The sequence below is a fragment of the Haematobia irritans genome, chromosome 3 (assembly GCF_050003625.1).
Source record: "Haematobia irritans isolate KBUSLIRL chromosome 3, ASM5000362v1, whole genome shotgun sequence".
NCBI classification, from domain to species: domain Eukaryota; kingdom Metazoa; phylum Arthropoda; class Insecta; order Diptera; family Muscidae; genus Haematobia; species Haematobia irritans.
Genome location: NC_134399.1, coordinates 124,275,904 through 124,298,561, shown reverse-complemented (window position 1 = coordinate 124,298,561; position 22,658 = coordinate 124,275,904). Strand labels below are relative to the sequence as shown.

The following is a 22,658-nucleotide window of genomic DNA, read 5'->3' as shown; positions in this document are numbered from 1 at the left end:
TTTTTCTTGCCTTGTGGAGTATGTGCAAATTTGTGTGTGTTTGGTGTTTTTCTTTCTTCTAGTGAGTAAATGCATGGCTTGTAATGAAGGCTTCAATGTGTTTGTTGTTGTTGTCTTGACTGAGTGTGCGGTTTGTTTTTCTTTTTCTGTGGGGAGCACTTGTTGTGTGGTGGTAGTATAATGCCTTGCTTGAAGGTGCACCAAACAAACAATTATCAATCAGTCTGTTTAGAAACGACGATCGATCAACAACGTGTTTAACGGAGAACAAATAGAACGTAGAAAACAAAACGGGGGAAAATTTATGAAGTGTGAATGAATTCATTGAAGTCGACCAAACAACCCAGTCTGTCTAAATTGCAGACTAGTGTTTGTGTATGTGAGCCTAAGACGCTATAGATCGTGCGACCGTGTGTTTTTGCTATTCTTACAACAGGGTACATAATACCTTTGATTAAACAGAAAAAAAATTAAATCAAAAGAATTTTATAATTACAATGCAAAAATTGTTTTTTACAATTACTTATTTTGAAATACCGGTATGTTGAATAACCAAGATAGTTAGTTGTTCGTGTGAGAAAATTTTACAAATTAAAAAGTAAAAGAAATAAAAAACCACATTTGTTATTAGATTTTCTACCAATTGAAAGTGTTGAATTAAACATTGCTACATACAAAACAGATGGATTTAACATTTAAATTGTTTGTGACTACTACGTAATAACTTATATTTGCGGGATTTCTTAAAGTGGTAGTGGTGTCTCTAAGTGCAATGATATTGTTGACATAGTCGTGAAGCGCGCGTGGCTTGTCTAATAATCGTTGTCATCATCTTTATCACCTATTAAAAGTTAGAAAAAAAACACACACACACACACACAACTTAAGCCGACGACCATGCTATGAATAAACAGAAGAATTGATTCAGTACCTCTAGACTTGGTTAATCCCTCTATAAAAACAAAATAATAACCAATAACAAAAAGTGGTTTTCCCGTTTCTATAAAATTCACTGAATTTGTAGGGTAAACAATTTTGTACAATCAAATAATGGCAACAACAACATAAAACTATCAAGTAACTAAACTCAACTGCAATACAAAACAAAAACTACAGCCTGTGGCTTCTCGCTGTATTGAACCGTTATTGAATATACAAATGAAAAAAAACTTCACCTCCGCCCCCACTAGAGGAGCCTTGGGAAGAAGAAGAAAAAGCCTTTAACATAGTAATCCCTGTTCATATAACCAAAAACAACAAAGATATTGGCGCTTATATTCTCCTCATGCATACACACAAATCAAAGGTGTATTTGCAACAACAAACCACCACCCTCCCACCCTAGATATAAACAGCCGGCGCAGAATTTACCATCGTCTCGAAAACATTGCATTAAACTCCAAAAGACTTAGTTCGGTGTTGTGTAGTATTAAACATCAATCCATCGTGTCGTGTCGCGTGTTTTATATGCCATCGTTTGGAAATATTTTATTAGAGTACATACATACATAGTAGGTTTTCGGATTGCGCGTTCCTACAAAAATAGTTTCATTGTTGAAATCTGTAACACTGTTAGCACTACATACCAATAACAAAAAAATATAGTCTTCTATTTTTTTTTGTTTATTTCTTAATGCAGTTAATTTTAATTTCATTATTTTCAGCCCCACACAAAATATAAACTCTCCGTGGTGTATCAGTGATATTGTGTGCGTGAGTGTGTGTGTTTGTTTTATACTCTTTTGGTGGAGCTTAATATAAGCCATTCATCCCTCCCCCTCTCAGAGTATTATTGTGGTGTATACCATATCAATTGCAAAACAACAACATAACATTAATCCATATGGTTTCTTATTATATTGAGAGTGAATTGCTGTGGCTGTTGTTGTTTTTGTTTACATATCCATGCCTAGTGCTATTCATCAGTGTATGAAATCGAAATTCTGCAATAATAACAACAACAATATTTGTGTATGGTGCTGTGATTTGTTTTTGCTAAACCAGAAGAAAAAAAATCCAAACAAAATTAAAAATTTTGCTTAAAATACTTAAACAAAAAATAAATACATAATAACAACGAAATATACCACACAATAACAAAAAAGTGAACAAATATTTGATAGTGATAAACTGCTGGCTGGCGTTTCTTGGTAATGATTAATGGTAACAATAAAGAATCTTTTTAAATGGTATTAATTTCTCCTACACGTCTATTTGTCTACGTCTGATCAAAGGATTGAGGATATAAAAAATAAGGTGAGTCTTGGAAAAAAATAATTTAAATACGTTAGGATTTCTTATCTGGAGCAGATTTATATGAGATTGGAAATAATTTATAAATAAAAGATTTAAATAGATGTTATATATACATAAAAAATACTTTCCTCCGGAACGAAATTTTAGAAAAATGGAAAAGGATTTCGGAGGTTATGTTAAACATACTTGGGATATAAGAACCGTACATTGGGCTGTGAAAATTTTTGAAACAAAATTTAATCAAACCAAATAAATTTTTTTAAGTAAAATAAGATAAATTTAGCATCAATTTAGTGGTGGGCATTTTTTCTGTGTGCTAAGATCGGTTTTTCTCAGTCAAATCGACTGTGGAGGCCCACACTGAAAAAATATTCCTATTCTGAAAATACAAATTTTGCTTAGCATAGAGGACGTATTTCTTTGATATAAAACTTTTGTCCTTGTGATTCGACATAAAAATGGGTATCTTTACATGAAAGAAAATTTTGATTGTCTGAGGTCAATTTCAATAGTTCAGAAAAATTCTTTAAAATTGCTGAAATTGTCTTTAAATTAATTGGCTTTTTCTGTTTTGACTACTTTATTTTAACTTTATACTTTATTTTAAAGCATTTTTGCGGGGCACATAGCATAAAGTAAAAAAAAAAACGATTTCCTTTAGAAAATTTTTTCAACATTTTATCTCTATAGAAAATTTTGTCAAAATTTTATCTCTATCGAAAATTTTGTCAAAACTTTATTTCTATAGAAAATTTTGTCAAAATTTTATTTCTATAGAAAATTTTGTCAAAACTTTATTCCTATAGAAAAAGGTTGTCAAAATCTTATTTCTATAGAAAATTTTTTCAAAATTTTATTTTTATGGAAAATTTTGTCAACACTTTATTTCTATAGCAAATTTTGTCAAAATTTTATTTTTATGGAAAATTTTGTCAATATTTTTTGTGTACAGAAAATTTTGCTAAAATCTTATTTCTATGGAAAAAGCGATTTTCTATAGAAAATTTTGTCAACATTTTATTTCTATGAAAATTTTGTCAAAATTTTATTTCTATAGAAAATTTCGTCATTTTTTTTTGTCTAAAGAAAATTTTGTCATTTTTTTGTCTACAGAAAATTTTGTTAAAATCTTATTTCTATGGAAAAAGCGATTTTCTATAGAAAATTTTGTCAACATTTTTTCTATAGAAAATTTTCTCAAAATTTTATTTCCTTTTATTTCCTTTATTTCTATTGAAAATTTCGTTAAAGTTTTATTTCTATAGAAAATTTTGTCAACATTTTATTTCTATGAAAATTGTGTCAAAATTTTATTTCTATAGAAAATTTTGTCAAAATTTTATTTCTATAGAAAATCTTGCCAAAATTTTAGTTCTATAGAAAATTTTGCCAAAATTTTACTTCTGTAGAAAATTTTGTCAAAATATTATTTTTATGGAAAATTTTGTCAAAATTTTATCTCTATCGAAAATTTTGTCAAAACTTTATTTCTATAGAAAATTTTGTCAAAATTTTATTTCTATAGAAAATTTTGTCAAAACTTTATTTCTATAGAAAAAGGTTGTCAAAATCTTATTTCTATAGAAAATTTTTTCAAAATTTTATTTTTATGGAAAGTTTTGTCAACACTTTATTTCTATAGCAAATTTTGTCAAAATTTTATTTTTATGGAAAATTTTGTCAATATTTTTTGTGTACAGAAAATTTTGCTAAAATCTTATTTCTATGGAAAAAGCGATTTTCTATAGAAAATTTTGTCAACATTTTATTTCTATGAAAATTTTGTCAAAATTTTATTTCTATAGAAAATTTCGTCATTTTTTTTTTGTCTAAAGAAAATTTTGTCATTTTTTTGTCTACAGAAAATTTTGTTAAAATCTTATTTCTATGGAAAAAGCGATTTTCTATAGAAAATTTTGTCAACATTTTTTCTATAGAAAATTTTCTCAAAATTTTATTTCCTTTTATTTCCTTTATTTCTATTGAAAATTTCGTTAAAGTTTTATTTCTATAGAAAATTTTGTCAACATTTTATTTCTATGAAAATTGTGTCAAAATTTTATTTCTATGGAAAATTTTTTTAAAATGTTATTTCTATGGAAAATTTTGTAAAAATTTTATTGCTATAGAAAATTTTGTAAAAATTTTATTTCTATGGAAAATTTCGTCAACACTTTATTTCTATAGAAAATGTTGTCAAAATTTTATTTCTATAGAAAATCTTGTCAAAATTTTATTACTATAGACAATTTTGTCAAAATTTTATTTCTATAGAAAATTTTGTCAAAATTTTATTTCTATAGAAAATTTTGCCAAAATTTTATTTCTATGGAAAATTTTGTCAAAATTTTATTTCTATAAAAAATTTCGTTAAAATTTTATTTCTATTGAAAATTTTGTCAAAATTTTATTTCTATAGCAAATTTTGTCCAAATTTTAGTTCTATAGAAAAAACATATTAGTTCTATAGAAAATTTTGCCAAAATTTTATTTCTATAAAAATTTTGTCAAAATTTGTTTTTTATAGAAAATTTTAGTCAAAATTTTATTTCTATGGAAAATTTTGTCAAAATTTTATTTCTATGGAAATTTTATTTATATGGGAGAAGAAAATTTTGTTAAAATTTTATTTCTATGGAAAATTTCGTCAAAATTTTATTTCTGTAGAAAATTTTGTATAAAATTTTATTTCTATAGAAAATTTCATCAAAATTTTATTTCTATGGTAAATTTTGTCAAATTTTGTTTATTTCTACAGAAAATTTAGTTAAAATCTTATTTCAATTAAAAATTTCATTAAAATTTTATTTCTCTAGAAAATTTTGTCAACATTTTTTGTTTACAGAAAATTTTGTTAAAATCTAATTTTTATGGAAAAGGCGATTTTCTATAGAAAATTTTGTCAAAATTTTATTTCTATTGAAAATTTTATTTCTATAGAAATTTTGTCAAAATTTTATTTCTATTAAAATATGTTGTCAAAATTTTATTTCTATAGAAAATTTTGTCAAAATTTTATTTCTATAGAAAATTTTGCCAAAATTTTACATATGTAGAAAATTTTGTCAAAATTTTATTTTGATGGAAAATTTTGTCAAAATTTTATTTCTATTGAAAATTTCGTTAAAATTTTATTTCTCTAGAAAATTTTGTCAAAATTTTATTTCTATAGAAAATTTTGTCAAAATTTTATTTCTATAGAAAATTTTGTCAAAATTTTATTTCTATAGAAAATTTTGTCAAAATTTTATTACTATAGAAAATTTTGTAACAATTTAATTTCTAAAATTTTGACAAAATTTTGTCAAAATTTTATTTCTATAGAAAATGTTGCCAACATTTAGTTCTATAGAAAATTTTGCCAACATTTTAGTTCCATAGAAAATTTTGCCAAGATTTTATTTCTATAGAAAATTTTGTCAAAATTTGTTTTTTATAGAAAATTTTAGTCAAAATTTTATTTCTATGGAAGATTTTGTTAAAATTTTATTTCTATGGAAAATATTGTCAAAATTTTATTTCTATAGAAAATTTTGTAAAAATTTTATTTCTATGGAAAATTTCGTCAAAATTTTATTTCTATGGAAAATTTTGTCAAAATTTTATTTCTACAGAAAATTTAGCTAAAATCTTATTTCAATTGAAAACTTCATTAAAATTTTATTTCTATAGAAAATTTTGTCAACATTTTATTTATAAAAAATATAGAAAATTTTGTCAGCATTTTATTTTTGTGAAAATTTTGTCAACATTTCTATAGAAACTTTTCTCAAAATTTTATTTCTATGGAAAATTTCGTCAAAATTTAATTTCTATAGAAAATTTTGTCAAAATTTAATTTCTACAGAAAATTTTGTTAGAAATTTATTTCTATGGAAAATTTCGTCAACATTTTATTTCTATGGAAAGTTTTGTCAAAATTTTATTTCTACAGAAAATTTAGTTAAAATCGTATTTCAATTGAAAACTTCATTAAAATTTTATTTCTATAAAAAATTTTGTCAACATTTTATTTATAGAAAAAATAGAAAATTTTGTCAGCATTTTATTTCTGAGAAAATTTTGTCAACATTTCTATAGAAACTTTTCTCAAAATTTTATTTCTATGGAAAATTTTGTTAAAATTGTATTTCTATAAAATATTTTGTCAAAATTTTATTTCTACAGAAAATTTAGTTAAAATCTTAGCTTTATTGAAAATTTCGTTAAAATTTTATTTCTATAGAAAAATTTGTCAACCTTTTTGTTTCTACATAATATGTTGTTAAAATCTTATTTCTATAGAAAATTGTGTCAAAATTTTATTTCTATAGAAAATTTCGTAAACATTTTATTTCTGTGAAAATTTTGTCAACATTTTATTTCTATAGAAACTGTTCTCAAAATTTTATTTCTATAGAAAATTTTGTCAAAATTCTATTTATGTAGAAAATTTTGCCAAAATTTTATTTCTATGGAAAATTTCGTCAAAATTTTATTTCTTTAAAAAATTGTGTAAAATTTCATTTCTATGGAAAATTTCGTCAAAATTTAATTTCTATAGAAAATTTTGTCAAAATTTAATTTCTACAGAAAATTTTGTTAAAGTCTTATTTCTATGGAAAAAATATTTTTTTTTGCCAATTTCATTTTTCAATTTTATCAATATTTTTTGTTATACCTTTATATTCTCAATTATCTAATTTTTGCAAAATTTTTTCGCTCCAACCGGGGGTTGAACCTGGGTTTGTTGGCACCATAACAGAACGCTTTTACAAACTCAGTCACCAACGCATAGGCATAACATTCTAACTATTTCTCCAGATGTTTTTTATAAGTATGAATGAAAAAATAAATAACAAAGGTTCAAATCTCACCAGCGGTATTTTTTGTTTTTCAAAAAATTGTTTTTAATATTTTTGTAGAAATATATTTTTCCAATTTAAACTCCCCAGCAAAAAATTTGGAAGTCACAACTTTAAGCACTTCCAAAAAAATCCTTCAATTTTTTAATAATACACTTTTTTCATATTTTTAATGGGAAATTTAAAATTTTATTGTTTCAAATAGAAATGAAGACAGGCTATTTGTCATTAATGAAAACTTGGGAATTGCTATTACCTTGTCTTTGATCGCCTTGGCATTTCAGAAATATGTCAAATGCAGTTAACCATAACTAATTTATTTGAGCATTGTAAAGGTCAATCACCACATTCTAGAATAATCGTTACATCTAAAGAATATTACTAATAACTTTCTAGTAGCAATAACCTCATAATTCCACACGATTAAATGAAATAAAAATAAAAGCGGATTTCCTGCGAAATGTTTCAATAGAAACTTTGGAAGATTTATCTTATTCCATATTTTGCAACAGTACAAATTAACAGATACGATTTCAGCAACGCACAAATAGCAATAAAACATTTTCGCTAACAAAATGCAATCAATGGTCTCATATATCATTCAGGAAACTGTTGAATTATTCATTAATGCCAAGAATGATTTAAACGACAACAATAGCAACAGCAAAGAATATGGATTTATCATTCTTTTCTTAATTTTATATGGGTTATAAGGTTGTGGCTGGTATTGTCTCTGCAGCTCCACATATGTTTATAATGGGCTATTATAGATTTTCTATGGCTCTAACGGAAATCACAAAATTTATTTTGGATATAAACACGCATTAATTCATTTAAAATATAATTAATCTCAAGGTAATAATAATAGGCAATATTATGATACGGGCTTGGGGGTTATATAAATGAAAATGGGAATTTGCCAATTAGAAATCGCCATACAAGCAAGAACGATTGCTACCTTGCACAAAATTTCATATAAATATTGAGAAAAAAAAGAAATCTACATAGCATAATTAGCTTTATATAACGCTTGAGCTATACAGCAGTCTTTTAGTGTAAGAGCCTTTATAATATAATTTTCAATGATATTCATATTTAATTAATTATGGTAAAATTAAGTTAATTAAAAATTAAACAAAATTGTAATCTGAGATAAACATAAAAATAGTTAGCACCCGTTGATAAAGAAGAAGTTAAACGTCAACCAGTGTTGTACTAATAGAGAATTTTTTCCACGAATTGGAAATATTTTTTCATGGATGGGGACGAAATTTTTGAGTTGGGGATTCGGTGTGGACATCCATAAATCTATTTTTTGGAGCGATTTTTTTGTTGAAATCGGTTCAGTATATTAAATCAGGTTTACAATAATCATTTGCATGAAATTCTTTTTATACCCTTCACCATAGGATGGGGGGTATATTAACTTTGTCATTCCGTTTGTAACACATCGAAATATTGCTCAAACACCCCATAAAATATACATTCTGGGTCGTGGTGAAATTCTGAGTCGATCCGTCTGTTGAAATCACGCTAACTTCCGAATGAAACAAGCTATCGACTTGAAACTTGGCACAAGTAGTTGTTATTGACGTAGGTCGGATGGTATTGCAAATGGGCCATATCGGACAAAATATTACGTATAGCCCCATATAAACCGACGCTCAGATTTGGCTTGCGGAGCCTCTTGAAAGAGCAAAATTCATCCGATCGGGTTGAAATTTTGTACATGGTGTTAGTATATGGTCTCTCATAACCATGCAAAAATTGGTCCACATCGGTCCATAATTTTATATAGCCCCCATATAAACCGATTCCACGGTTTGGTTTTCGGAGGCTCTAAGAGAAGCAAATTTCATCCGATCCGGCTGAAATTTGGTACATGGTGTTAGTATATGGTCTCTAACAACTATCCAAAAATTAGTCCACATCGGCCCATAATTATATATAGCCCCCATATAAACCTATCCCCCGATTTGGCTTTCGGAGGCTCTAAGAGAAGCAAATTTCATCCAATCCGGTTGAAATTTGGTACATGGTGTCGGCATATGATCTCTATCAACCATGCAAAAATTGGTTCACATAGGTTAATAATTATATATAGTCCCCATATAAACCGATAACCCAGATTTGGCTTGCGGAGCCTCTAAGAGAAGCAATTTATCCGATCCGACTGAAATTTGGTACAAGGTGTTGGTATATAATCTCTAACAACTGTGCAAAAATTGGCCCACATCGGTCAATAATTATATATAGCCCCCATATATCCCCCCGATTTGGCTTTCGGAGCCAAAATTGGTCCACATCGGTCCATAATTATATATAGCCCCTATATAAACCGATAACCCAGATTTGGCTTGCGGAGCCTCTAAGAGAAGCAAATTTCATCCGATCCGGCTGAAATTTTGTATATGGTGTATGTATATGGTCTCTAACAACTATCCAAAAATTAGTCCACATCGGCCCATAATTATATATAGCCCCCATATAAACCGATCCCCCGATTTGGCTTTCGGAGGCTCTAAGAGAAGCAAATTTCATCCGATCCGGCTGAAATTTGGTACATGGTGTTAGTATGTGGTCTCTAAGGACCATGCAAAAATTGGTCCATATCGGTCCATAATTATATATAGCCCCCATATAAACCGATCACCAGATTTGACCTCCGGTATATGGTATATGTATATGGTCTCTAACAACTATCCAAAAATTAGTCCACATCGGCCCATAATTATATATAGCCCCCATATAAACCGATCCCCCGATTTGGCTTTCGGAGGCTCTAAGAGAAGCAAATTTCATCCGATCCGGCTGAAATTTGGTACATGGTGTTAGTATATGGTATCTAACAACCATGCAAAAATTGGTCCATATCGGTTCATAATTATATATAGCCCCCATATAAACCGATCACCAGATTTGACCTCCGGAGCCTCTTGGAAGACCAAAATTCATCTGATGCAGGTGAAATTTGGTACGTGATGTTAATATATGGCCTCAACCACCCATGCAAAAATTGATCCATATCGGTCTATAGTTATATATAACGGATCCCCAAAAATAATCTACCAAAATTTTATTTCTATAGAAAATTTTGTCAAAATTTTATTACTATAGAAAATTTTGTCAAAATTTTATTACTATAGAAATTTTATTACTATTTCCATATAAAATGTTGTCAAAATTTTATTACCATAGAAAATTTTGTTAAAATGTTATTACTATAGAAAATTTTGTCAAAATTTTATTAAAACTCAACAATTTGTCAAGATTTTATTTCCATATAAAATTTTGTCAAAAATTTATTACCATAGAAAATTTTGTTAAAATTTTATTACTATAGAAAATTTTGTCAAAATTTTATTACTATACAAAATTTTCTAAAGATTTTATTTCTATAGAAAAGTTTGTCAAAATTTTATTACTATACAAAATTTTGTCAAAATTTTATATCTAAAGGGTGATACGGTCAAAATTTGGTCAATATAAACTTGACGTATTTCTTTCAATTTTGCATTTAAAAAACCTGAACACCCCTCATTTTGAAGGTGTTTGTGTGTAGAATGTGGCTCCTATTTTGAGTTTGGAATTCATTCTTCAGTTGTCAAAATGCCGTCCAAGCAAGAAGAGCAGCGTATCAAAATTTTGCTCGCGCATCGCGAAAATCCGAGCTACTCGCACGCAAAGCTGGCAAAATCGCTAAAAGTTGCCAAATCAACCGTTACAAATGTAATTAAAGTGTTTGGGGAACGTTTGTCGACAGCCAGGAAGTCTGGATCGGGGAGAAATCGAAAATCGGAAGCCGCTGAGACGACAAAGAGAGTTGCTGGTAGTTTCAAGCGAAACCCTAACCTCTCTCTCCGAGATGCCGCAAATAAGCTGGGTGTATCGTCTACAACCGTGCATCGAGCCAAAAAACGAGCCGGACTATCGACTTACAAGAAGGTAGTGACTCCAAATCGCGATGATAAACAAAATACGACGGCCAAAGCGCGATCCCGGAGGCTGTACACGACGATGCTGACGAAGTTTTACTGTGTGGTAATGGACGATGAAAGCTACGTCAAAGCCTACTACAAGCAGCTTCCGGGATAGGAGGTTTATACGGCAAAAGGAAGGGGAAAGGTAGCAGATATTTGCAAGCACATAAAACTGTCAAAGTTCGCAAAAAATATCTGGTTTGGCAAGCCATCTGTACCTGTGGCTTGAAAAGAAGCATTTTCATAGCTTCCGGGACTGTCAACCAAGAAATTTACGTGAAAGAATGTTTGAATAAACGTCTGCTGCCTTTCCTGAAGAAACACGGTTGTTCCGTACTGTTTTGGCCGGATTTGGCATCTTGCCATTACGGTAAAAAGGCCATGGAGTGGTACGCCGCCAACAACGTGCAGGTGGTGAAATACTGGGCTATTGTCAAGCGGAACCTAAAGAAGACCAAAAAAAAAAAAAAACTGCTAAGGACGAGCAGCAGTTCAAGGCAAACTGGCTTTCTGCGGCGAAGAAGGTGGACAAGGTGGCTGTACAAAATCTGATGGCAGGTGTCAAGCGTGAGGCCCGGCAATTCGGATTTGGAAAAGCGAAAGCCAAACTGAATATTTTTCCTGAATTTTATACTAATTGAACTTGAAAAAGAAATTTAATTTGATTTTTTAAATAAACGATTTCACCGATTTACACGCGTTTTCCCTTGACCAAATTTTGACCGTATCACCCTTTATAGAAAATTTTGTCAAAATTTTATTTCTATAGAAAATTTTGTCAAACTGAATTATATACGTATTTAATCGGCCTTTTTGTTGTTTAATATATACCCCGTATGGACTAACTTACAATTGAGAAGACCGTGTTAAGAAGTTTCAAGATACCTTTTCATCGGCAAGTGTTACCGCAACCCAAGTAATTCGATTGTGGATGACAGCCTTTAGTACAAGTTTCTATGCAATCCATGGTGGAGGGCACATAAGATTTACTTTTTTTGAGTGTTTATTAAATGCTAGATATTTCCGTATCTTTGGCTCGGAATCAAGTAAATTTTGTGTGCAGTGTATTTAGTGATACCCATATGTCTAGTAGATATGGGTAAAGTTGGTATCTAATTGGTAGTTTAGAGACACAAATATTTAAAGTATTCTAAAATTTAATATCTAATTAATAGGGCTAAGCTTTAAAAATACAAGTTAACCAAACAGAAAGGGAAATTCCAGAAATTCAAAGTCTATGTCACACTGTGGACCAAATCCTGATTTGTCCTTAATACAATGTAATGTCTCATGCCTATTCATCTGAATAATAACACAATTTTTAAAAACCATTTATATTTTTATTGCGCCCATTCGTGGATAAATATAATTTTCCTCAAGCAACAAAATAAATTTTCTAAACAAGTTGCTATAATAATATCGACAAATATTTTTCTCTATATGTATAAGTCTGTTTAGCTCCAGATTACTGGTTTCCTTGTTGTCGTTGTCCTATAAACAAGAGTCAAGAAATCTAAGAAACCATTACATAATAGCTTTTTGAACTTGATTAAATATTGCTGATTCAAAAAATAAAGGAACGAGAGAAAAAAAAATGCCCAACACAGATAAATCATATGCAACCCTAAGAAACCCCATATTGAACACGTTCAAAGGTTCCTACCATGGGTCTGGTGGCCAACACACCCACATTTTTGTTTAGGCACTGCCGTTGAAATGGGGCTGTAACAGAAAGCTGTAAAAACTAATTCTCACGTTTCATGAATACGCAAAAATCAAAAAAAAAAAAATTGGACAAAAAAGCACAAAAACTAAATTAAACCGCAACGAAACCGCTACAAGCGACTAACAAGAATTTTTCAGTAATAAAATACCATTTGTCTGTCCGTCTGTCTGTCTGCCTATCTGTTATTCCATCACACTAGGGGCAAATACACAACAGCTCGTGGTGGAAGTCATATAGAACAAAGCTTATAACTGGATCTTATATAAATCCAAGTTTCACTTTTGATTGTTTCCATTCAATAAATTATGACCATAATACACTGGGGATAGCGGCAATGGTGGTGGTGGTGTTACTGCTGGTGCTGGTGTTGATATTGATAATAAAACCATAGGCAATGGGCATTTGCACGGTGCCGCTGCTGTTGCTGGTTGCCTGACCTGATCTGGTCTGGTCTGGACGAAGCGGACAAAATAAAACTGTGTCTTATTTGATTGATGGCAAAGCATGAATTTGGAGCACTTGTATTTCCACCCAAGAGACGTAATAATCATCAGATTAAAAGACACCTACAAATGGGCGCTGGACAATGTGGCGAAAATATAGTGTACATTGTTTAATCTGCAAAATTGGGCCTCCCCTTTCAAAAGACCTCCACAAAAAATCACAATAAAGAAAATAAAAAAAAAAACTTAGTTATACCAAGGCAGGTGGTTGGAATTCTTAATTAAATGCCTTAAAAATTATAAAACTAAATTTAATTCAAAGTAGATAGATACGCGCTTTTGTTTTATTTGTAGTTTCTCATTTTTTCTTCTTCGAATTTAGTTATTAGGATAAATTGCTTGCGGCATAACAAGGTTACAAACAAACAAAAAATATCTTGGCTATTGGTTAAGATAATAATTACTTTATTATTTAATGCAAAAAAAAAAATTAAAATAAAATAAAAAAGTTGTGCTATAAGCGTTTCAAATCTCTTGGACAAATAATGCTGTGAAGCTATTGCCACAGCCTCAGAGTGTCAGCATGCCGTAGTCTTCGTCACCGTAAGACAGCAATGACCAAACAAAAGACTTACCCAGCAAAAACTCTCATTACCCGGTAATCTTGTAGGTAAGCCGTTTTAAAAAATAATAACCACTTATTAATTGGCATCGCTCCGGATTACATTTACATACGCATGTCCTAGGAGGAAAGTACTTCTCCCCAGGCATACTTTCGGCCATGAAATAAGTAGTGCTTTTAAAGCATATAATAACCTAATATGTAATCACTTATTCGTAGATACACCAAAGCTTGGAAAATAGCCACTTATTGTCTCAGGCAACCAAATCTCGAAAATATTGATTTCTATCACCGATTACAATGGATCAAAATATGGCGAGTAATGCTGTAATAGGAGCACTACACCCAGAAAAAAGTGCCTTCGAAACTAAAGGAAAAAATATTCATCAATTTAGATTAGCCATTTTATTTGCATTAAGTTAAATTACACTAGTTTACACTGAAAATGTACACTTGATGAGAGTCGACTATTCTTATGTATTTTGATCTGCTGAATTCGAAAAAAAAATGTTTAAAAATTTTTTTATGGAACAGTTTTTGAGATATCCTGTTATTTTTATTTTTCGCTCTTTTCTCTCTAAACAAATTATATTTCGAGTTGAAAATGTCCGATTATATCGTCGTTGGTACTTAAATGAAAGCTATTAATTAAAAACGAATAATCGTGTATAATTGGATCTGTGATAAGTTAAGTGGTTCAAAATTTTCGATGCGAAAAGCCAAATTTTCAAAAAATTTACAAAGGACCTTTTCCGCCAGAAAAGTATAAACCATTGAAAAAACGTCTGGAAGAGAAGTTCATGATCGTATAGATGATACTCTAAAGTAAGTAATAAGATCAATTAGAAGAAAAACGACCGAAAAATGTCGTTCCATTAAAAAAAAATTAATTTTTTTCGAATACAGCAGATCAAAATACATAAGAAAAGTTGCCTTTCATTAAGTGTATATGATTTTTTTATTTTTTGTAAACTAGTGTTATTGTGTGAAATAATAAAATTTACTTGCTTCAGTAAAAAAATCCTAAACTGAAAGCAGTTAGGAATAGTTCATTAGCTAGAATAAGGCATGGCATTTTACTAATACTGTTTTCTTCGCGGGGTATACGAATTTACTACTGAACAAGAAAATTTTATTCACTGATAACAAAGCATTCGTAAAAATGAACAAAAACCGAACTAAAACTAAAACCAAATTTAGTAAAATTTCATATAAAATGATAACTCTGACTTCCTTTATTATAGAAAGCTTATCATACATGCGAATAACACTTAGCATAGGAAAATATTTCAGTTCATTCGTACTAAGAAGTATTCAATCCTTTCAATTCTATTTTATTAAGCCAACTGCCTAAAAATTTGAGAATAACAATTCGAAAATTATTAGGCATTATATTTATTTTTGTCATTACAAGTAAGTCATTATAACACACCGCAATGTAATGCAACGTGTAATGACAGCTTTACTCCTGGTAATGCCAATTGTAATGAGATGTGGTTACCTAGTTTTTGCTGGGTAGACAACAAAACATTGCAAAATCTCTTCGAGAGTAAAACAGTGCATAATAAATAGATCAGTATTTTATTTTTATATCTTTTCCAGTTTATTTGCCATTACATTTAGTCAGCAATTAAATATAATTGTGGTTACATAACGGTTAAGCAAAATTGAAATAAATTGTAAATTCTAGAAGTTAGGAATTAGAATGCATAAGCAAAACCCCGTATTCGATCGGGCTGAAGCTTATACAATATCCACTCTACATTCGAAGGAGTGATATAATGTAGAAAAGAAAATTGCATAAGAACTAGAAACTTATTTCTTTTTGGTAAACAATAAAAAGGAATAGAATATATCTTCGATGTTTTCAAATGTTTGTTCATTTATTTGTTATTCACTAAGTTTAGGTCATAGTAAAAGCATCCAATTAGATCCCTAAACAAATATATACAGCAGTAAGTTCGGCAGGGGCGAATCTTAAATAGTCACCACCAGGGCTGTGGAGTCGAGCCAATTTTGCTCCGACTCCAGCATTTTTCATCAGCTCGACTAAATCTAATTTTAATACCACTAATTTGTAGTTCTATTGTGGGGGTACCGTAAGTGGATCGCTCGTATTTATTTATGTGTGCAAAAAAAGGTCTTAATTGCACATTAGATGCCAATTGAACTCTATATTTCAAATTTAGGGCAATGTTTAATAAATAAAATAATGATATAAATACCCATCATAATATGAGAAGATACCAACAGTATATATATTTGTGGACCAAAATTATTGATACTATCTCAAATCCTTTAAATTTGTTGCGAGCTATATAAAGGTTTATATTCCCATATGCATGAATTTGAATCTGAATCGATTTAGACAAAATTGTATATACTTCTACAAAATCTATGTACTTAAAATTTAAATCTAACGTTATGGGACGTAACACAATTTTAACAAAAAATAAAAATGCAAGGAAAGTCTAAAGTTGGGCGGGCCGATTATAATATACTCTGCACAACTTTGTATTTAGATCTATATTTTGATAAAATCTCAAATCAGACTTCTACAAAATCTCGGGCAATATTTGGGAAATATTTATAATTGTTTAGACAATTTCGCAAAAATGCATTTATGATTCATTCATTGAAAAATTTGAAAATTTGAGTCATTTCTACAAGTTTTCGACTTAGCAGTTAGTATCAGTGAGCATACAATTTTGGAAAAATGTGTGTCTAGTAAATAAAATTTTGCAGAATTTTATATAGAAATAAAATTTTGCCAAATTTTTTTACAGAAACAAAATTTTGACTAAATTTTCTATAGAAATAAAATTTTGACCAAATATATGGAAATAAAATTTTGAATAAAATTTTTATAGAAATAAAAGTTTGAAAAAATTATCAATAGAAATAGAATTAAAAAAAAATTGTGTAGCAAACAAAATTTTGCAAAATTTTCTATAGAAATAAAATTTTGCAAAATATTCTAAAGAAACAAAATTTTGACTATATTTTCTATAGAAATAAAATTTTGAGAAAAAAATATTTCTATAGTAACAAAATTTTGAATACATTTTTTATAGCAGTGAGTATCAGTGAGCATCAGTAAGAAAAAAAAATTGAGAAAATTTGCTATAGAAATAAAATTTGACAATTTTTTCTTATAGAAAAAAAATGGAAAAAAATATCAATAAAAATACAATTTTAAAAAATTTTTTGTGTAGTAAATAAAATTCTGTAAAATATTTTACAGAAACAAAATTTTGACTAAATTTTCTATAGAAATAAAATTTTGATAACATTTTCTATAGAAATAAAATTTTGACCAAATTTTCTAATAAAAAATCTATTACTATAAAATTTTGGCAAAATTTTCTATAGAAATAAAATTTTGGCCAAATTTTCTATGGAAATAAAATTTTGACTTAAATAAAAATAAAATTATGAATAGAAATAAAATTTTGAAAAATGTTTTGTGTAACAAACAAAATTTTGCAAAATATACTAGAAACAAAATTTTGATTCAATTTTCTATAGAAATTAAAAAAAAATATTTCTATAGTAAAAAAATTTAGAATAAATGTTTTATAGAAATAAAATTTTGACAAAATTTGCAATAGAAATAAAATTTTGACAAAATTTTTGATAGAGATAACATTTTGACAAAATTTTCTATAAAAAACAACTTTGAACCCATCTTCTGTCAATATTCCACATATGTATATGGCCTTAAAATAAAACTAAAAAAAATACTTTCGATTGTTCGAAATATTTCATATAAATTGATATGGGCATTAAAATGGATCGATACAGCCCATCTGCTAGTCTAACATTCTAGGAAACATAAAAAGATAGCCGTAATTGGAAGTTGATTTTGATTTACAATCATGCTGTACATTGATCGAATAAATAACGCAATGGAAACTAATTTGCGTAAAAACTTGCTTAGTTACAAAAATGTGAAGTGTTTTAAAAAATTTGGTTTAGCCGGAGTCGGAGTCGAGCAAAATTTTTACGACTCCGACTCCGACTCCAGCAAAATCTTCAGACTCCGACTTCAAGACTCCGGCTCCACAGCCCTGGTCACCTCCATGAATCATATCCCTACGGGAAATGGATTAACCACAGAACCGGTACAGGACTAGTCCCTGGTGTGCATGGACCCGTCCTAGTTCTGGTCAAGACGTATGGAAGGGACCGGTCACTTTAACATGGGTTTGTCATTGACGGGGTAATTTTACACTTTAGGACACATCTTGGACTCGTTCCTAAGGTCATGTCGTGGGACATTTTAGTAGTAGCACTCTATAGACAGGTCCTCATGAACCAGTCTCAGACAAACTCTTAGGAATCTGTTTCATTTTGCTTATCCGAATCGCAACAGAAATGAAAAACTTTTGAAATATGTTGAACAATAGGTTATTCGGGTAATTCTACTTCACTAAATGTGTAGATCCAATAAGAGTTTTATATCAAGCGAGTATGGAAATCATTAAATTATGACTATTTAAATAGTGCGACAAAATGGATCACGGGTACCAGTCCTGTGATAGGTCCGTCAGTTGTAATTTGCACTAATTTCCCGTAGGGATATTATAGTTTTCTTTAAAATTTCAGGGGGGTTTGATGACAGTTATTATCCCAATCAGAGCCGTTCAACTAGTAGACTTCCCGAAGATAAATTTAAAGATTTTACCTATGAAGACTATATCAGATTTAGGATTTATAAGAACCAGTTTTGTTTGAGTTTTAGAGGAATCATTATCATCTCTTATACGCATGCAAGAAAATGATGAAACTACGCCTTGATTAGAAATCTAAAATCTGTAGATTTTTCACTCGCATTATTTAAATGATTACGAGATGTAAAATCTGGAAATTTTACATTCAGCTTCAAGCAATTTTCATGATTAGTGCGCCTTCTATACCCTCAAGAACTGAAATCTGTCTATATGGAGGCCTTACCAAATGGACCGATAAAAACTAAATCCAATACACGTTTTTTTTGTGAGTCTAAAATACCAGTATATTTAAAATTTCAAGCGAATCGGATAAAAAGTACGGTTTCTAGGTTAGGTTAGGTATAACAGGTTGGCTGATAAGTCCCCGGTCTAAGAAAGAAGAACACATTTTTTTTTGTCAAAATTCGTCTTTATTATTCAACATAGTTCCCTTCAAGAGCGATACAACGATTATAACGACCTTCCAATTTTTTGATACCATTTTGGTAGTACTCCTTCGGTTTTGCCTCAAAATAGGCCTCAGTTTCGGCGATCACCTCTTCATTGCAGCCAAATTTTTCCCTGCGAGCATCCTTTTGAGGTCTGAGAACAAGAAAAAGTCGCTGGGGGCCAGATCTGGAGAATACGGTGGGTGGGGAAGCAATTCGAAGCCCAATTCATGAATTTTTGCCATCTCAATGACTTGCGGCACGGTGCGTTGTCTTGTGGAACAACACATTTTTCTTTTTCATATGGAGCCGTTTTGCCGCGATTTCGACCTTCAAATGCTCCAATAACGCCATATAATAGTCACTCTTTAGGATTTTTCCCTTCTCAAGATAATCGATATAAATTAATCCATGCGCATCCCAAACAACAGAGGCCATTACTTTGCCAGCGGACTTTTGAGTCTTTCCACGCTTCGGAGACGGTTCACCGGTCGCTGTCCACTCAGCCGACTGTCGATTGGACTCAGGAGTGTAGTGATGGAGCCACGGTTCATCCATTGTCACATATCGACGGAAAACCTCGGGTGTATTACGAGTTAACAGCTGCAAACACCGCTCAGAATCATCAATACTTTGTTGTTTTTGGTCAAATGTGAGCTCGCGCGGCACCCATTTTGCACAGAGCTTCCGCATATCCAAATATTGATGAATAATATGACCAACACGTTCCTTTGATATCTTTAAGGTCTCTGCTATCTCGATCAACTTCATTTTACGGTCATTCAAAATCATTTTGTGGACTTTTTTTTATGTTTTCGTCGGTAACCACCTCTTTCGGGCGTCTGATATTTCAGGCTCACTTAGACTTTTAGTCCATTGTGATACCACAGTGGTGAACTTCTCTCTAGAAACTCAAGGAGTTATTTCGGGAGATCGGTCTATATGGGGGATATACCAAAATATGGACCGATACTCACCCTGTTTGGCACACCTCTTTATGGTTCCTCCAGATTTCCAATTTCAGGCAAAGTGAATAACAACTACGGTTTTTATAAGCCCAAGAAGTAAAATCGGGAGATCGGTCTATATATATACGAAAACATTGACCGATACTTACCATTTTTCGCACACCTCTTTATGGTCCGAAAATACCTCTAGATGTCCAATTGGCAAATTGGACAAAAACTACAGATTCTATAAGCCCCAGAAGTAAAATCAGGAGATCGGTCTATATGGGGTCTATACCAAAACATGGACCGATTAGGTTAGGTTAGGTGGCAGCCCGATGTATCGGGCTCACTTCGACTATTCAGTCCGTTGTGATACCACACTGGTGAACTTCTCTCTTATCACTGAGTGCTGCCCGATTCCATGTTAAGCTCAAGGACAAGGGACCTCCTTTTTATAGCCGAGTCCGAACGGCGTTCCACATTGCAGTGAAACAATCAGAAATGTCACCAGAATTACTGAGGTGGGATAATCCACAGCTGAAAAACTTTTTGGTGTTCGGTCGAAGCAGGAATCGAACCCACGACCTTGTATATGCAAGCTGGGCATGCTAACCATTGCTCCACGGTGGCTCCCATGGACCGATATTCACCATTTTTGACACACCTCTTTATGGTCCGAAAATACCTCCAGATTTCCAAAATCAGGCATATTGGATAAAAACTACGGACTCTTGAAGCCCAAGAAGTAAAATCGGGAGATCTGTCTATATGGGGGCTATACAAAAACATTGATCGATACTTAAAATTTTTGGCACACCTCTTTATGGTCCGACAATACCTCTAGATTTCCAATTTCAGGCAAATTGGATAAAAACTACGGTTTCTATAAGCCCACGACCCCAAATCGGGAGGTCGGTTTATATGGGGACTATATCAAAATCTGGACCGATATAGCCCATCTTCGAACTTGACTGCCTGCAGACGAAAGACGAAATGTCAGCACGATTGCTTCACTATTGAAGACTGTAGCGTGATTACAACAGACAGACAGCCAGACAGACGGACATGGTTATATCGTCTTTGAATTTCTCCCTGATCAAGAATACTTAGTCAGAAAAAAACCATCGGAAAAGCGTTGTAAAAGCGTTGTGAACGGTTGATACACGGTGGGAAAAAGCGTTGTTACAACTCCAAAATGATAACATCATTCCACGGTGTATCGATTGTATTTAACAACGTTTTCAAAGCGTCATGAAAACAATATTTTATACGCTTTTCCGATGGTTTAACGAACGCTTAGACAACCCCAAAATGATAACATCGTTATACGGTGTATCGATGGTTTTTACTAGAGGTCTGCACAATTCCATTTGTAAATGCAGAGTACACGTGTACTTGCTACATGAGTACATCTATTTGAGAGAGTCGCAAAACTATTGGTACACATTTTGGTGAACACCAAAAGTCACGAGTAACTTCTTGTTGCTACTCTGATGTCTTCACTACCAACAAACACATATTCCTCTTTCTCTCTTATTGAAGTGTACTCAGAGTGATCACGTCGAGTATGTTGCGAGAACAAAACTTCTTAGAATACTCCATGTACCAAGTGCAGTTTCAGAAATACAAAAAACAGTTAATCTCCATAATATATGTTTTGGTTTGTTATAAAGAACGGCAAACGTTAAGGTAAGTGTGTGACATATATAAATATATGAAATATGTGATATACACACATATCTATGATTAATAATAATGGAAAGTTGTGCTTCGCACATAACTGAGAAATACTTGTGGTACCACGTGAAGTGAAGAGAATCCATGTTGTACTTTATCTCAACTACTTACATTTTTATTGTTCCTTATTTTCGGAACACATATTGTTTCGGATAAGTACTTGGTGGTATTTGACAAGCAAGTGTTCTCTTCACTTCACTACTTGCGCTCTGAGAGAAAGACAGTGTATGTACTATATTCGACAGCGAATTGCATACATGTACTGAAAAGTTATTCGATGCAGACCTCTAGTTTTTACAACCATTAAAAAGCACTGAAAAACAACATTTCATACGTCTTTCCAATTGTTTCTAGAATGCTTTAGGAGGGTTAGAATTATAATTTTACAGTACCTTAAAACCGCTATTGAAACAAAACAAAATACGTTGAATATTTTGTTGTTATATTTATATTAGTGTTTTACACTTTACAAAGGAACATCAGGAAACTTAACAATTAATAGGAAAAATATATAATTAAGATTAAGATTGACATTTCTAATTGGTAAACAAATTATTTTAATATGGTTATTTAATACGGTGTTCACGTTGGAAATAATATACTCCTCCATTTTTTGAAGTTATAAAGTAAACTTCTCCTTAAACGGCAAATTCCATTCTTCAACTCATTTTTGATCTCTCCAATTTCGTCCTTAATAGCCCTTAACTCTCTTCTAACATCATCCCTGAATGAAGCTACATAGAAAGATAAAGAATAACATTTGTTGATAATGGCCTCTATTGGGCGAAATACATTTCCTTACTCTCGTCATCCTTATTTACGGAATGGGAATACTGTGTTCCTCCGTCTCGAAAAAAATCCAAATTATCATCTATAGCATCTGTAAAGTGAAAAATGAATTAAAACAATTATATAAATTCAGGATTTCAAAATGTACCT

General features: G+C 30.8%; 1 protein-coding gene across 4 annotated transcripts in view; it reads left to right on the top strand.

Moving 5' to 3' along the window:
• The first annotated feature begins 241 nt into the window (after positions 1-241).
• The window catches only part of LOC142228862 (uncharacterized), a 409,539-nt gene continuing 387,122 nt past the window's right edge, over positions 242-22,658 (top strand). For all 4 annotated transcript variants that reach the window (XM_075299394.1, XM_075299396.1, XM_075299392.1 and 1 more), the window contains exon 1: positions 242-2,256. The gene's annotated coding sequence lies outside the window, so the exon portion shown is untranslated. The remainder of the gene's footprint in view (positions 2,257-22,658) is intronic.